General features: G+C 36.5%; 1 protein-coding gene across 8 annotated transcripts in view; it reads right to left on the reverse strand.

Annotated features, from left to right (window-relative positions):
* The window catches only part of PDE11A (phosphodiesterase 11A), a 411,261-nt gene that overhangs the window by 291,249 nt on the left and 102,434 nt on the right, over positions 1-17,578 (reverse strand). The window contains exon 1 of one of the 8 annotated variants that reach the window (XM_042994781.1): positions 7,409-7,449. The exons of the other annotated variants lie outside the window; for them this stretch is intronic. The gene's annotated coding sequence lies outside the window, so the exon portion shown is untranslated. Of the gene's footprint in view, positions 1-7,408; positions 7,450-17,578 lie in introns of those variants that run through there. 8 annotated transcript variants of the gene reach the window in all.

A 17,578-nucleotide genomic window follows, 5' to 3' on the forward strand; every position in this document is an offset into this window, starting at 1 on the left:
TTGAGGAAAGGAAAATTGCCACAGGCGTCCGCAGCTAGGCCTGCAAAAGTATATCCCACAGGAAAAGGGCATGTACTCCTGTTCTGAACCATTTGTTAATCATATAACAACCTCAATTATGCTCATCACAACTGGAAGAGAATCGTTCTTCAGTAGAATTTAAATGAGTATAAATTACATACTTATTAATCAAAATGAATTCTTTTCAACCAATTTCTTTTTTTTTTTTCCTCTTTAATATGGACTTTTTGTGGTGCAGTTTTCTCTGCCATAACCCTCATTCTAAGACCATTTTCATCATGAAAAATAATACCCAAACACTACACATTCACCTCTACCTCTTCATGTGCTTTACAAAATGATACCTATTTTTGCCCCAAACTAGAATGTACTATGAACGTTTGATCTCCTAACATGGCAGTCATGGGTACACCTATAAAAGGTTCCAACTAGGCAACAAAAGAAATAAAAATAGGAATATTTGAGGACACAGTGAAGGCTAGTAGAACATATAGCACCTTTATTTTTTTATTCAGGCCCATATTGATCCACATTCATTCAAATGTATCAATGACTTCCTCTCACAGAATGTGTAGCAGAGAAAAAAAAGATTCATATGCCAATGTGAAGAGAAGAATGCAAATAGAGAAGAGAAATTAGTTAATTATATTACAATTTAACAAGATGAAATTTCAAGTACCAAAAGTTTTTGCCCTCTAAAAAGTACTAGCCAAACATAACTTAATAGTGCCCCTGACAAAAAAAGATGAAAGAATCCAAGTGTAGACGTACCTCTATTTGTACCATGCAAGTGATCATGAAAATGAAATTATCAATCAAAACTTCATACAGCAAATCACTTTCCCTTTGATTCCATCAAATAATTCAGAGATTATTTGTTTTAATTTTTTAAAATAATTTTTTAATGTTTATTTTATTTTTGAGAGAGAGACAGGGTGTGAGCGGGGGAGGTGCAGAGAGTGAGGGAGACACAGAATCCCAAGCAGGCTCCAGGCTCTGAGCTGTCAGCACAGAGCCCGACGCCAGGCTCAAACCCACAAACTGTGAGATCATGACCTGAGCCGAATTTGGACACTCACCCGACTGAGCCATCCAGCTGCCCCTGTTTTTATTTTTAATTTGTCTTCAATGATAGTCAATTCTCACTTTAACTATGGTTTGTCTTTACCTCAAAGACAAGTAGTTAACTGAAAATAACATAATCCCTATATGCACTAGGGATACATTTGGCCCCAACTGGGCCTGCAGTTATTGCTAATGGCACAGTAATGGATCAAGGCCACAAGATGGCACTATAAGCAATGGGCTATTGGCGGTTATTTTAATCTGCATCTACTCTAAAAACTGATCCTGTCTAAGAGGCTCTAAAGTAAACTGAAAAACTCTGAGACTGCAATGCAGAATAAATATGAGTACATATTACATAAATGGAAAGAAAGTAGCTAAAATGATTACATAGAAAACACTCTGCGTCTTCTACTACACATAAGAAGCCACTTTAAAGACTCCTATTATTTACTGTGATGAATTAGTTACTTGAAAAATGAAACATGAATTCATAAGGGTTTATTATTTTATGGGCTAAAGAAAACTTTTCCATGTGTTCTAGTTTCCTTAGTCTTTCTTATTTTTAAATACATGGCACCAGTAAATTTATAGTTGAAGCACAGACAGAAAACTAAGAATTATTAGTTCACTGGTTATAGCCATAACATAAACAAGTTTAGTCATTAAGTCTGTGTAATCTGATTGTTTCAGTCAACTAAGCAAGGCAACTGACATTGACAGCTTAGAAAAGTGACCTTCAAATAAAGAATTCTGAAGCTGACGAAGGGCTCTTATCGAAGTGGAAGTGGTGACAAAGCCAACTCCCAAAGTAGCACCAATTAGTGAAACAAATTAGCAACATATCTTCTCTTTAAGACACTGGCATTCATCTTTCCTTCTCTGGAATTCTTTTACTTAGCAGCTGTGCAATTGTTGGAGGGCTTGGAGGGGCGGGAGGTGGGGGAGCAGTTTACATAAAAATTTGAAATGTGCCAATCACTGGAAAAGATCTACTGTAATTGAGAGTGTCTTAATACTATGCTGATTTTAGATTGGTGCTGAATGAAAGAGCTAAAAATGATGCATAGCAAAAAACACATGAAACTGGTTGCTAATCTGAACAGATTGTAACAGCAGGGCAAATGAAAAGCTAGATAGTCCACATATAAAAATCTCGAATTAATGATCTTCTTGTGAAATCAATAGCATACTGCTGCAGGTATGGACAAACAGCATATGTACGTGTTTAAAATTTGGATGTAATTAAGTTATAACATTATATTAGTTACAAGTGACAACATAATGATTCCATATTTGTATATATTGCATGTACACTTTTAACTGAGCCAAAGCGAACCCAGAAAGAAAGCAAATCAAAGTTATACCAGTAACTGCTTCGAGCATTTTCAAATTATGGAGTTTTTTTCTTTATGCTTTTATTGCTGATTCTACATTAATTTACACCTATTTATATGTTTCAGTCCCTAATTAAAATCAAAAGCTCCTTGGACTTAGTAATGTATCTTCTAATTCTTAAGTCCCCCATAATAATAATAATAATAATAATAATAATAATAATAAAGCCTACCATTTTTAATTTCTTATTAGATTCTAGGTATTGTGATAAATAGACATCACTTCACATAAGCCTTGCCCAAAAATCCTGTGAGATTAGTACTAATGCTCTCCCTGTTCATAAAGAGGAAACAAAAGTATAAGTTAATTTGCCAAGTTTACATAACTACTGAGTCATAGAGCCAAGCTCTGAATCCAAGTATACTTTATGCCAAAGCCCCTGGCTTGCCTTGTGGAGTGGACGTAGAGGCATGATGGTTGGCAATGCATTGCCTGAGGTCTACCTGGCACCTAAGCTGACCGGCTTTATGGTCTTGGCACATTACTTCGGCATTCTGTGTCCCAATTTAGTTGTTATTATACTACCCTGAAGCTCATATAGTAGAAAGTCAAAAACTCTTCTTAAGAGCCTTTAACTTCCCTCAGGTACCTCCATACTGCAAGTAAACCCTTTTGTGAAACACACTCCAGTTGCTCTAATAAATTCATAAATGTATTGGCATTTGATATAACTGAAGTAAAGTGCATATCTGATTTTCAGTAGTGGTCCTCCCTGGCTTCTGATAGGTGCCACTGTGCTGTGCTCATTAGCATTTCAGGCTATAATAGCTAAAGTAGTGCTTTCTTTCTTCAGCAAATCTACTAAAATGTCTACATGTCAACCAGGGTTGGTAATTGAAATGGACAGTGTAGATGAATAGTAAACCTTTTTGGGAAAACAATCATTTTGAGTACTGAATTTTAACATTACTAAATCTTATTAATGGATTGCCACAGTTTGTTCCCAAACCTGTTTATGTTACATGGCTAAGAAGAAGGGAAGGGAATTAAGACTGGATTAGCTCAATGGTAGGAGCTTGAATTCCCACTTCCCTGAATGTCTCAACGTGGAAGGTGACACAGACATACCTATGGCATGCTGCAAGGCTGTGGCCAGGAACCCAATACTCCCGCATACACTGGCTCCCACTAGCTGTGTTTGCTTATCAAGTGTCAACTGTATTTGTTCTCAAACCTGTTTAGGTCTGTTGCTCTTGTTATTGTAAGTTCAAATATGTTTTTTACTACATACACAAAAAAACTTAATTAAAATATTTTTAAATATGAATACAAAATTTAAAAATAAATATAATATAAAATATAAAATGTAAATATAAAAATTTTAAATATAAATATTAAAAAAATAAAAAATAATTATTTTTTCTAAGAAAATTAAGTTGAAATCCAGAGAGTTTGATAAGAGCTTTCAAGTTACATGTGGATAAAATAGTTGTAAAAAATTGGAGAAAAATCATAAAAGTCTACAAGGATTCTACATCTCTTAAGATTTCTTCACAAGTTCCTCTTAACTCTAGCTCCATTTGAAATCAAACTAAATGGTCAATCATAGATAATGCATTATGGGTGTGGTTTATCTAAGGAAAACAAAGTGATTTTCTAGTTAGTGGATCCACAAAGAAAATGCTTGTCCAAAGAGATAAGATTATCCAATGAATATGCATTAATATTTTAAATTAAAATAAAATGTTTAAGAGGTATATAATTACATCAATGAATTTTGGGTGTGACTAACCAATTACCAGTCCTGACTGTATCAGGTAAGAAGCCTTCTTCTATATTATGGTGATCCTGTTTTTTACCTAATCTAATATAGTCCTATCTTTCAGATTTTACAGAGTACACAAGCACTTTAATTTTACTGAAAGAATTGTAGTTTGATAACTGATTCAAATCTTGGAAATTAAAATGTTAACTTTGAAAACTGAAAATAATACTTAGTGTCCAGTTTTTTTCAATAAACATTCCTAAAATTACATCCTTCTGAGTATATTTGCAAACAAAGGCAAATTTACCCGTTGATATCTGCTTACATAGTAAAATCTCAAGGATTCCACGAAAATCTTCTGTCCCCTAAGTATATCCCCACCAGCTTGCAGATGTCTATGCTCCTACAGTTGATTCAATTTTCTTTATTATTTCTGACAGCAGCTTTTCCTACAGTCAGTACTGAGGGCCACAGAACCTTCTAACTCTCATGGGGAGGAAGAGTGGAAAGGGCAAAGAAAAATTATATACTCCAAGTTTTCTCATCTTCCCTAATGCTTGATAAAATCAAGCGTTTCCCCAAGTATTCGACTATCACAGAACAACTTACAGAATCACTATTCTGAGCAACATTCGGTAGCAAAATGTTTACTGTTTGAACCAAATTTTCCTTACCTCTAAGTGCAACAATGAACAAACTGGGTAGTTGCATAAAATAGAGATGCTACATACAAAGGTGTCTAACACAGTGAGTCATTCCATAAATGTTAGTTTCATATCCCTGTATGAGCTATTTTTTTCTCATCAGAAATAAATAGGTGTTTTAACTGTTAGATAAATAGAAAATGAAGGGGAAAAGAAAGAAAATAGACTATTGTCTCTAGAATTATTTTGTTTGGAAACAAATATTCTATGTGTAACTATTGCATTAAAAAGATAAGGTCTATTTTCTTCTTATGGAACTTTAGAAGAAATTTCTCTGCTGTGTTTTAATTTTTATCATTTATTTTGTGTTTTTATTTTTTGCTTAATATAACTTTGTGTTACTGCAAAAAGAACCGGGCAATATTCTTTTACTAGCTTTTCAATGGCTCTAGAACATTCCCTCAGAGAAGTTAATGCTTTTTCCTCCTTTGTCACAGTCCACCCATTAAAAACTGACTGGCTGTGTAAAATTAATCACTAGTGAGAAGAGTAACTAAAACATGGTTTCTAGTGAGTTAAGCATGAGAAGTCACTGGGTGCCACCACTGACACACACCAAATCTTATGAGGCAATGTTTTCTCATCTCTTCTAAGTTTTGTGAGAATCTTCACTCTAGGGACGTCTGGGTGGCTCAGCTGGTTAAGCATCCAACTTGGGCTCAGGTCATGAGCTGCTGGTTCATTAGTTCAAGCCCCACTTCGGGCTCAGTGTGGACAGCTCAGAGCCTGGAGCCTGCTTAGGATTCTGTGTCTCCCTCTCTCTGCCCCTCCCCCACTTGTGCTCTGTCTCTCTTAAATAAATAAATAAATAAATAAATAAATAAATAAATAAATAAATAAATAAGAATCTTCACTCTAGGGGCGCCTGGGTGGCTCAGTCTGTTGAGCGTCCAACTTAGGCTCAGGTCTTGTGAGTTCCAGGAATTTGAGAACATCACCTATTCTCAAACTGAGCCTCAATGCCTCCATGGCCCTGCCTGATCTGGAGGCTGGCACAAATAAGAAATAATTCGATCTATCCTGTGAAACTTCTCAGAAAACAAGAGTTTGCTTCTACTACACAAAGGAGTGCAAATCACCATCATCCACTTTAGAAATTCAGTCATTTCCTTAAGTTTAATATTCTGAGGGGAGCCTGGGTGGCTCAGTCAGTTGAGCATCCGACTTCGGCTCAGGTCATGATCTCGTGGTCCGTGAGTTCGAGCCCCACATCGGGCTCTGTGCTGACAGCTCAGAGCCTGGAGCCTACTTCAGATTCTGTGTCTCCCTCTCTCTCTGACCCTCCCCCATTTATGCTCTGTCTCTCTCTATCTCAAAAAATAAAATAAAAACATTATAAAAAATTTTTTTAAAAAGTTTAATATTCTCAGATGCCATAAACAAAATGTATCCATTCTATTATTGCTTCCTAAACTCTGTAAACTGAAAGCAAATCCCTTTCTGTCTGTATTTCCAGACCAATGAGCTAGGCCAGCTTCCCGGACATGCAACCGGTGCAGTTGCATAGCACCGCATGCTTACATGAGTCCTAAGCTTGGTTTAATGCTCTATTGTCTCATTACTAAGAATTCTTCATAAAATTATTAATAATTTTTTTAACAAGAGGCCAATCATTTTCATTCTGCACTGAGCCCTACAAATTCTGTTTGGCCTTGCCACAGAGTCTGAACTGTCTAGGCCTCATGCGGGAGTCGATGCTCTCTTCACGGTCTGTGGCTCTAGGACTAAGACAAGAATTAGTGCTAGAACTCAAAGGGCTAGCTGGTCAAGCTGCAGTTCACAGAGAGCAGCTGTGGAGAAAGCCTGTTCTTACAACAAGCGTGCGGGCAAGAAATGTAATGAAGTTAGTGTCTCTGAAATGTTTTTGATTTCCGTAGCCCCATCGTTTTTCCCTTGCTCAAAACTAACCAAAGTCTTCCAGATACACCAGGGTTAGTGCGTTCTCTGTACATATAAATGCATCACTTCTGCTTGCAAAATTTCAGTATGATATCTCAGGGAGGATGGCAAAATAGGCTTGCCCACTGAACTTTGGTGCGCTCAGAGTCTGATTCAGTTGTTCTGCACAGCACGCTGTTCAATGGTCCTCAGTATCCATCAGACAGTCTAAAGCAGTCAATAGCTTTAGCGCCTCTATTACATCAGAAAATACATAAAAAAGACAATAAGAGCAATTCACTCTGCTTCAAGAAAGATAAGCAGTTCACTAGAGATGTGGAATGCTGTTTCCTAAAGCAGTATCAATTCTTGATGTGGTTATGAGAAAAAGCTATTAGTCATAGCACAGAATGAATGAACTTCAGAGGAATACTCTGCCCAGGGCTAAATCTTCTTATCACACCCCAAGGTAAGCTATGAATAAGAAAGGAAATGAAAGCTCATTTCCTCTGTAAAACAGAGGATTTCTTTCTGTGAATTCCTTCATGCATAAATCAGGGACTTACACATTTACACAGTGTGGAAATGGATCCACTAACTGACCCACTAGGGCCAAACTCCTAACAGTAATACTTACACATTAGCAAGGCTCTTCATTATAGTTGATGGATTTTCCCACTTTGAGAAAGCAGCTTTCCTGGTTGGCAGATCGCAAAACGTTTTATCTCCTTGAATAGTGTTATTTGTTCTCTGCATTCTCAGTAAGTCACTGCCTCTGGTCCAAAGTTCCTTCAACCTGAGAACAGGTTGCATCTATCTCAATACTAGCAGTTCACTAAAATTCTCCAGTCCCATATCATGTCAGAAAGATGGTGGAACAATGACACATTTTGGTCAAGACCGAATGTAGTCAGAAATTACTATAACATCCAAGTAGCTTGAGACCTTATGTTTCCCAAAATCTGCATTGAAAAAAGAGCCCTAGAGAACTTCTAGCTCATTACCTCATCTGGCAATGAGACTTTTATTCACATCCCAGTATTTCCCATCAGTTGTCTCAAGTCCTCTAAGGAACAAGATGGAGAAGGAGAGAGGAGGAGAGAGACAAAATCAACTGTGTGACATTTTGATCCAACCTAAAACACACTAGTAGAGTTTCAGGTTTAAAAAAATTAAATATATCATATATAATGTAAGATATAATAATTATTATATATATAATATTTATAAACAAAACATTTTTTCTCAGGTGAACTTCATCCCAGCACCAGTGGAGACAGGTGAGGCTGGGGGTAAACTTAACCTACTACAAACTACATATGGTTAGTAATCATGCACTCATCTCAGAAGGAAACATGAACTACTCCAATCAAATAACTATTCAGTCAATGAGAATTCACTTGTATGTTGAGTTTTCTGCATCTCAGATGTTGTGATTCCACCTTTAAAGTCACAAAAGTGACACTTTTGCCTTTTAAGTCATGCAGTTGATGAACAACACAACTTACGATTTTTACTATAAAAATTTACAGTGGTAATTTTCAGAGTTTAAGCTTCTGAGAGAATAGTTTGAAAAAATATTTAAAATATAATATAGTTTTATATTTGGAAATGAAAATATATGTACTGTTTCCATAAAACAAACTGTAGAAATGCTCATCCAGCATTATCTTCCTGGCCAGTCAAGTAGGATTCTTGTAGATTCTTAGTAAGGAATGAGTTTTTTTAAATGCTGCAAAACATCTACCTAAAGGAAAAGAATCATCTCCTTACTGTAAGTTTTAGGAGTTTCTTTTTCAATTGAGTATTTATTAGAGAGATGGGGGAAGGACATTTGGGTCATAATGAAATCTCTTATTCTCAACTTCAGACTGCACAGGAGACCCTAGTCAAATTTCTAACTCTTCTGTAAATAACACCTTACACTTAAAATAAAACTCATTTATCATAATGCTTTTGGGGACATCTGATAACCCTTTGGAGGCTTCCCAGTTATAATACACTAAATGATATTTTACTGCTTTTCCCCAATTTTAAAATAATATGCTTAATCTTTTTTTTTTTTTTTTTTGAGACAGAGAAAGACAGAGCATGAGCAGGGGAGGGGCAGAGAGAGAGGGAGACACAGAATCTGAAGTAGGCTCCAGGCTCTGAGCTGTCAACACAGAGCCCAACACGGGGCTTGAACTCACGGACTGCAAGATCATGACCTGAGCTGAAGTCGGACACCCAACTGACTGAGCCACCCAGGCGCCCCTTTTTTTGTTTTTTTGTAAATAATATGCTTAAATAATCTTAATAACAATAGTAGATTTAGAAATAGTATGAAAAAGCTATACATCAATTCTATTTATCAAGTGCTAACTGAACCTAGCAATATATCAAAACAATAATACACACCCAAGCAAGATTCATTCCAAAAATAAAAGTAATACAAAGTTTAAAAGTTTCCAAATAGTATAAAAATTAATAAAGTGGAAAACAAAAATTTCCCAGAATTGGGATGGGGGCTAAGGGTAGAACAAGATTCCAGGGTGTATGCCTGCAGAAAAAACACTGGAAACAAAATGTTTTATGTAGTGAAATGATAAAGAGAAGTTACTAAAATATTCTTAACATTAATACTATTTGCCTTTCCAATAAACATGTGCCTCCTACTTATCCATAGCCCATTTTCACCAATACTTCTATTTCTTATAGTTCTTAAGAGTACTTTCCACATAGAGTTTTATTCCAGAGGTTCCTTTTACTCTTAAATACATTGTGTTAACTATCAAAAATCAATGTTCACAGTAGATAGTTAAATAGTTGCAGCACCCTTTTGAGGTTCTTAAGCCAAGCAGACTACTGATTTACATACCAATTTTTTGAGGATTCCTTACTTTGACATAATATAACCTTGCTCTATCCAAATATCATCTTAAGAGTGTCAAAAGTATACCAGTCTAAAATCTCACCTAAGTATTTTGATGTGATTCCAGCATGACTGAGATTGTTACAGAACATGACAATATGTACTTTACTTCATTATTGACTGGAGAACAGAGATTCTTTTTTTTCTTCACCTTTTTCTTTTTTTTTTTTTTCATTCTCAGCTCTTGGGGCTGAAATATATAGATGATTCTCCACAAATCTTTTCTATTGTGGAAGCAGAAATACTGTAGGCTCCTACATCTGTGAGAAGACAGGCAAGGAGCACTTGGGAGACATTATGCCACTGACATACTAATTGTTTCTGGGGACACTCTTCAATAAAAATTTTCCTACCCATAAAATGAAGCTACCCATGTGGTATTGCCCACCAGGGTACCAGAGTTGAATGGGACCACCAGTGTTGTCTGACCCTCTCCCCACAGGCAGCCAAACAACAGTATGGTGTAGAGTAAAGCCCAGAAACATCAGAGTTTGAAGATACAGATTCAGCTCTTAGCTCTGTCACTTTCTAATCAGGTAACCTGGAGCAAATAATTTAAAATCTCTGAATTTCTCTCTCTTTCTCCCTCTGTATCTCTGTCTCTCGCTCTTAGATGTAAAATGAAAGTTTGAACAAAATAATTTCTCAAGTATCTTTGCTCTCTATGATTTTCACACATTCAGAGCAGATGGTTCTTAACAATTTTCCATGAGGATTAATCAGGTAAGATTCTTATGTCACCTTTATCTCTTTAACAACTCATTGTTCATCATACATGAAGAACTGTGATTTCATTTTTATGATCTTCCATTTCCTACTGATTAGTTAGGTATACATTGTGGCATATTACATATCATAATTTCTACAATTAACCCAACAGGTACTCTTTGCTCTGAGCTCTCCTCTATAAATAGTGAGAATAGTCAATGCACTGTTTACAAAAAATGATAAGCCAGGCAGAAGGAGAGGAAAGCACATTAACGTCCCAATTCCACTATTAATTTCTTGCTAGATGGGACAGGCTGCAGTCACCTCATCTGTAACAAAAACTTTTTTAAGTTTATTTATTTACTTTTGAGACATAGGGAGTGAGTAAGCAGGGGTAGGGCAGAGAGAGAAGGAGACAGAGAATCTCAAGCAGGTTCTGCACTGTCAGCACAGAGCCCAACACAGGGCTGGAACCCATGAACCGTGAGATCATGACCTGAGGTCAACCAACTGAGCCACCCAGCAGCCCTCATCTGTAATAAAAAATTTAACAACTGTCTTACCTATCTCATAAGAATACTGACAGACCATATGGGTTAAAGTCTCTGCAAATGTAAATTTTTATGTTATTATAACGATTGATGTTGCCAATAGCTTCTAAGATACTAAACGGAATGAAGTGGCATGTATCTTATCAACTTCCAGTTGACTGTCTTGCTAAATATAGCACCAGACCACAGGTCTGTCTGTTGGATAAGCTCCCTGGCTTTAGTGCCCATAACAAGTTCAGTATAAACATTGTACATCGTTGAACCATGAAGAGCAGAGAGTATTTTTCCAAAGTATTTTTCTGGGAATAATTGTGAAGGATCATCTTCTATGTGAATGGCTGTGACCTTGTACTTCCAGCACAAATAGAACTATGTTTTCTATACTGGTCCTAGTGAAGATGTAATTTCAAGGAGAATGACTTATTACTCTGTGCATGGTAGGGGGAACAATAACCCTTGCTTAACCCAATGATCTGTGCATAATCTTCCCCCTGGCAACAATTTAAAGACATGAAAGGAAGAAGCAGTTTGGATTCCAGTTTTCATCTACTTAACAAACCCATGCTGCAGACCAGAAGTTTGCCATAATTTACAAGGTTTTGTTTTCAACTGGATGGGTCTTTAAAGCTAAAGCAACAGAAATTCCCATGGCAACAAACCACAAGTATCAGAATCAAATCTTGAAACAGTGGTCATTCTGGACCTAGAATAAAATGAATTTATTGCCAGTCTTAAAAAGACAATAATAATTCTATCATCCTGTCTCAGAGGTTAATAGAAGAGTAACAGCAAACTCCCATCAGGTCTCATGACTATCCAAATCATGAAAGCATCACGCCAAATTGCTAAACTGAGGCTTTAAAATAAATTTAGAGTCAAACACTGAAAAGGAGCAATGGACACTTAAAGGTTCATCCAAGGATTGTGATTCTCTGTCTTCACAACAGGAGAGAATAATTCACAGCTTATTTTCAAGCCTCATTCTGTGTTTGGAAATAGAAAGTTGGACAAAATGCCTTGAACAAATTTCAGCTACATTAAACCACAAGCACCATTTAGAGACCATGACAAACAAAATTGATGTCAGTATTAAAGGATTTGCAAAATTAATTAGAAATGCATTTTGGGGTGCCTGGGTGGCTCAGTCAGTTAAGCGTCCAACTTCGGCTCAGGTCTTGATCTCGTGGTTCTTGAGTTCAAGCCTTGTGTCGGAATGTGTGCTGACAGCTCAGAGCCTGGAGCCTGCTTCGGATTCTGTGTCCCCCTGCCCTCCCCCTTGCCCCTCCCCCACTCGTGTTCTGTCTCTCTCTCTCTCTCTCTCTCAAAAATAAACATAAAAATATTTTTTTAAAGGTATACTTTTTTTTTTTTTTTAAGAGACAGAAAGAGGGGCGCCTGGGTGGCTCAGTCAGTAAAGCGTCTGACTTCGGCTCAGGTCATGATCTCGCGGCTTGTGAGTTCAAGCCCCACGTCGGGCTCTGTGCTGACAGCTTAGAGCCTGGAGCCTGCTTCAGATTCTGTGTCTCCCCCTCTCTCTGCCCACCCCATGCTCATGCTCTGTCTCTGGCTGTCAATAATAAATAAATGTTAAAAAAAAAATTAAAGAGACAGAAAGACAACTGATATGGACAGGTTTTTGGAAATGAAGTATACCAAATAGTCAAGCACTGAAAATGGAACTAAGACTTCCCAGAATGCCATGGTGGACATAATTACCCAGTGCTACAGACTAGGTGGCAGCTTTAAAGAAAAGGTATTGATTTCCCAGTCACTTATTATATGCCATAGACAGTAATTCTTCCAAAACACCAAACACTTTTCAGACAGACAAGCATGTTCCAGCTTTCTGATAGTGTCAATTAATTCTGAGGAATCATTTTAAATTCTCTCCAGTGAGAGACTTTTGTTATTGCATTTTAGTTTCATTTAAACCCCTTTTCAAGAACTGTGTCTAATAGACCTTCAGAGCATCTCTGGGCAGCTCTAACTTACATAACCTCATTTTTCAAAAGTGTTCATTACTTTCTCCCCCTCTTAACATGCTCTCACTCCAGCTCAGGGCCTCCCCGGGGGGAATTTGCTGCCTGCTTTGGTAATATAGTAGTGCCTACCTTTGAGACTTTTTCTCATTTCTAAATGGAGTGTGCAGAATATGAAGGGGGTGGGGACAATGCTCCTATTGTTGCTGATTGGCAATGGAATCAGAATCTGCCAGTGAAAATAGCCTACAATCATATCTAGCCAGGATATTATCCAGGGCACATGTGGGAGAAATAAAAGGAAATAATGGAAAATGACAAAAAGAAATGGCTTCATTTCTACTTCCAATACAGAAAAAAAAAAAAAAGAAAGAAAAAAGAAAGGAAAAAATAAATATCCAAGTATATTTTAAAAATTAATACATTATTTAAAGTAAAAATTATGAAGGGTGCTACAGAGTCATCTTATATTCCATTTGAAATTCTGCAAGAATATAGTGTAGCTTCATTTAAACAGCATACTCCACAATTTTGCTAAACATTAAAAAAAAAAAAACCAACCCTCTCAGCTAGAGATAATTCACTGGAACACCTCACTTCGCTGCTCAGTGAAATTGAACACTATTTGCAAATTCTCACTTGCAAAAAGCAAAAGAAAGCTATAGTCATACTTATCCTCACCTCTTTTGCATCCTGAGGAGGGAAAAAGTACATTAAAAACCATAAATGTAAAATGTTTTACTTATCAGTGAAACACCAAACTGGAGTAAAAGGAAATTTTAAAGTATCTACTTCATAGTTGTATGTGTACAAAGTCATCACTATTTTTTAATAATTCTCAACTCATTAGCCTGTTAGTGTTTTTATTTTTCTTCCAGACATAAAGCTTAAACTTGGTCACAGATATTTATGAAAGGTCAGAATGCCTCCAGCACTGTAATTTAGAAATCACGTTTTCCTCAGTCACACACTCTCCCTAAAATCTATTAAATATGTAGAATTTCACATTTATTTAACCACCTATGCATGTACATCAAGTACAGCACTATCTATGCATTCACGAGTCTCCAATGCAAGGATGCCGCAATACGAGAATAATAAGGGTCCTCCAAGCATTCCAATGTGCCATAAGAAGATGGACAGGCAGAGACAATGCCCACCCCTACTACTTACAAACCAAGTGATCCTGGACACATTATTAAAATCTCTCACATTTAATTTTCCCATCCATAAAATGAGGATGATAACCACTATCCACAGGGTTGTTGGAGATTAAATGAGATAATGTATGCAAAGCACTAATCAGAGTAGGCACTTAATAAATGGTTTTATTTCCTTGTTCTCTTTCTGAGGAAAAAAAAAAAAACAAACACTGAGAGATACTCCATGCTGTTTTGATGTCTAAAATGTGCTTTTCCTTTAGCAAAGATAATGTGAAATTATGTGCATGTGGAAGGGAACAGGTTTGATATGCCATTGAAGAAGAGACAGTTGCCCCATCAAGAATTCACCCTCCAAGGTAATCAGAAAGCCATACTCCAAATGTGTCTATTACAGGTGCTCCAGAGAGCTTTACCTGCCATTAATAGCATGGTGCTTTGCCAATGTTAAAAATGGAATTTTACTGGTGAAATTAGTAATTAGCACAACATATATAAATATGGATGATAATTACTGAAATGAGTGGTATGCAGGATGTGTGTATTGGTAATAATATTCTAGAGACATCCCTCCAACTCTTTTATTAATAAGGTATAAAAATCTAGAAAATTCCAAACTTGTATTCATTGGGATGGACCCTGAGGCTATCCAGTCCTGCCATCCATCTGGTCAAAGGTTTGTGGTTGCCTGATGTCCACCACAAAAGCAACTGGATTCTGCTTTTGAAACTTGCAAGTGGTGTTTTGATCACCTAAAATGAAGAGAACGTGGACTTCATAAAGCTTACTGAACAGTGTCTGAACTATGTGACCTGACTTGTCAATAAATTTTTTGTTTAAATAAATGTCTTGATATGCAGCAGAATTTCGTCTGAGATCTGCTTTCATTAAAACCAAGCGGCAAAGTTGCAAAGTTATTTAACAGTCAGTAGTCAACTCCAACTCCTACTTACTGCAAACTTTTTGGCAACTATTATGATGTACCTAGGTGCTATTATGAACAACCTAATAGCTGTGTGTGACCAAACAAACTTAGGCCAGTTTGCTTCATGCTAGCTTTTTTTTTTCTAATTAAAAAAATATATTAACTTAGATCAATGGTTAATTAATTTCTTGTGGAATGCAAACACAGAATAAATCAAAGGAGTGGAAATAAAGTGAAATTAGAAATCAAAAGAAACTACTGGCACTTCATCAAGATAAAAAGCTTCTGCACAGCAAAGCAAACAATCAACAAAACTAAAAGGCAACCAATGGAATGGGAGAAGATATTTGCAAATGACATATCAGATAAAGGGTTAGTATCAAAAATCTATAAAGAACTGAGCAAACTCAACATCCAAAATACAAATAATCCAGTGAAGAAATGAGCAAAAGACATGAACAGACATTTTTCCAAAGAAGACATCCAGATGGCTAACATACACCTGAAAATCAGGGAAATACAAATCAAAACCACAATGAGATACCACCTCACACCTGTCAGAATGGCTAAAATTAATAACTCAGGAAACAACCGACGTTGGCGAGGATGTGGAGAAAGGGGAACACTTTTGCACTGTTGGTGGGAATGCAAACTGGTGCGGCTACATGAAAACACTTCAGAGGTTCCTCAAAAAATTAAAAATTGAGCTACCCTATGACCCAGCAATTGCACTACTAGGTAATTACAAAATGCTGATAGGAAGGGGTACATACAGCCCAATGTTTACAGCCACGCTATCAACAACAGCCAAATTATGGAAAGAGCCTAAATGTCTATAGACTGACAAATGGAGAAAGAGGATGTGGTATATATACATACACACACATACATGGGAATATTACTTGGTGATGGCGATCAAAAAAGAATGAAATCTTGCCATTTGCAACAACATGGATGGAACTAGAATGTATTATGCTAAGCAAAATAAGTCATTCAGAAAGACCATTACCATATTTCACTCATATGTGGAATTTAAGAAACAAAACAGATGAACATAGGGAAAGGGAAGGAAAAACAAGATAAAAACAGAAAACGAGGCAAACCGTAAGAGGCCCTTAAATACAGAGAACAAACTAAGGGTTGCTGGAGGGTGTTGGATGGGAGGATGGGCTAAATGGGTGATGGGCATTAAGGAGGGCACTTGGTGGGATGAGCACTGGGTGTTATAACGTAAGTGATTAATCACTAAATTCTACTCCTGAAACAATCATTACACTATATGTTAACTAACATGGATTTAAATACAATGAAAAAAAAAAAAGAAATCAAAAGAATGTAATTTGTAAAAATTATAATGTTGAAGCTGGTAAAGTTTCAGTGAGTTGACATATGGCTACTGGCATCATAAAGTAACTCCATTTTCTGGAGAGAAAAATGGGTGAAATTTATCATGAACCTTAAAAATAAATGTTCTACCAATGACCACATTAAAAGATGCTCAACATCACTAGCTATCAGGATAAGGCAAATCAAAACCACAATGAAACACCACTTCATACCCACTAGGATGGCTCTAATCAAAAACACCAATAATAATAAGTACAGGCAAGGATGTGGAGAAATTAGAACACTCATACATTGCTGGTGGAAATGTAAAATAGTGCATCCATTTTTGAAAACAGTCAGTTCCCCAAAAGGTTAAATATCAGAGTTGCCATGTGACCCATCAATTCCACTCCTAGGTACATTATCCAAGAAAAATGAAAACTAGCATGCAAACGTTCACAGCAGTATTATTCATAATAGTTAAGAAGGAGAAACAAATGTCCATCAACTCAGGAATGGATAAATAAAATGTCATATATACATGTAACGGAATATTATTCAGTCACAAAAAGAAATGAAGTAGCACTGATATATGCTGCAACGTGGATAAATCTGAAAACGTTATGCTAAATGAAAGAAGCCTGTCACTGAGGACCACATATTGCATGATTCCTTTTTACAAATTGTCCAAAATAGGCAAATCCATAAAGCCAGGAAGTATATTGATAGTTGTCTAAGACAGAGAGCTGGGGGCAAATGAAAACGACTACTAATGGGTACAGGGTTTCTTTTGGAGTAATAAAAATTTTCACAAATTGAGTGTGGTGATGGTTATACATCTCTACAAATATTGCATGCTTTAAATAAATGAATTGTATGGTATGGAATTATCCCACAATAAGGTTGTTGTAAAAAATTATTAATGTTCAAACTCCTTGACCCCGTAAGCCTAAGCATCAGTTTGAACCATAGAAAATTACCAATATTTTTGGCCTACAAAACAGCAACTTGATATAGCTATCCTAAGATGGGAGTCCAAGATTTATTTATAAAGAAGTTCATTAGCTGCAATTTTATTATAACATAATTTTGGAAATAATCTAAACGTTGAGGGGGAAAAAAAGATTAAACTATTGTATAGGGGCACCTGGGTGGCTCAGTCAGTTAAGCGCCCGGCTACGGCTCAGATCATGATCTCACAGCCCATGAGTTCGAGCTCCGCATTGGGCTCTGTGCCGACAGTT

This window comes from Panthera tigris, chromosome C1 (genome assembly GCF_018350195.1).
Source record: "Panthera tigris isolate Pti1 chromosome C1, P.tigris_Pti1_mat1.1, whole genome shotgun sequence".
Taxonomy (NCBI): Eukaryota; Metazoa; Chordata; class Mammalia; order Carnivora; family Felidae; genus Panthera; species Panthera tigris.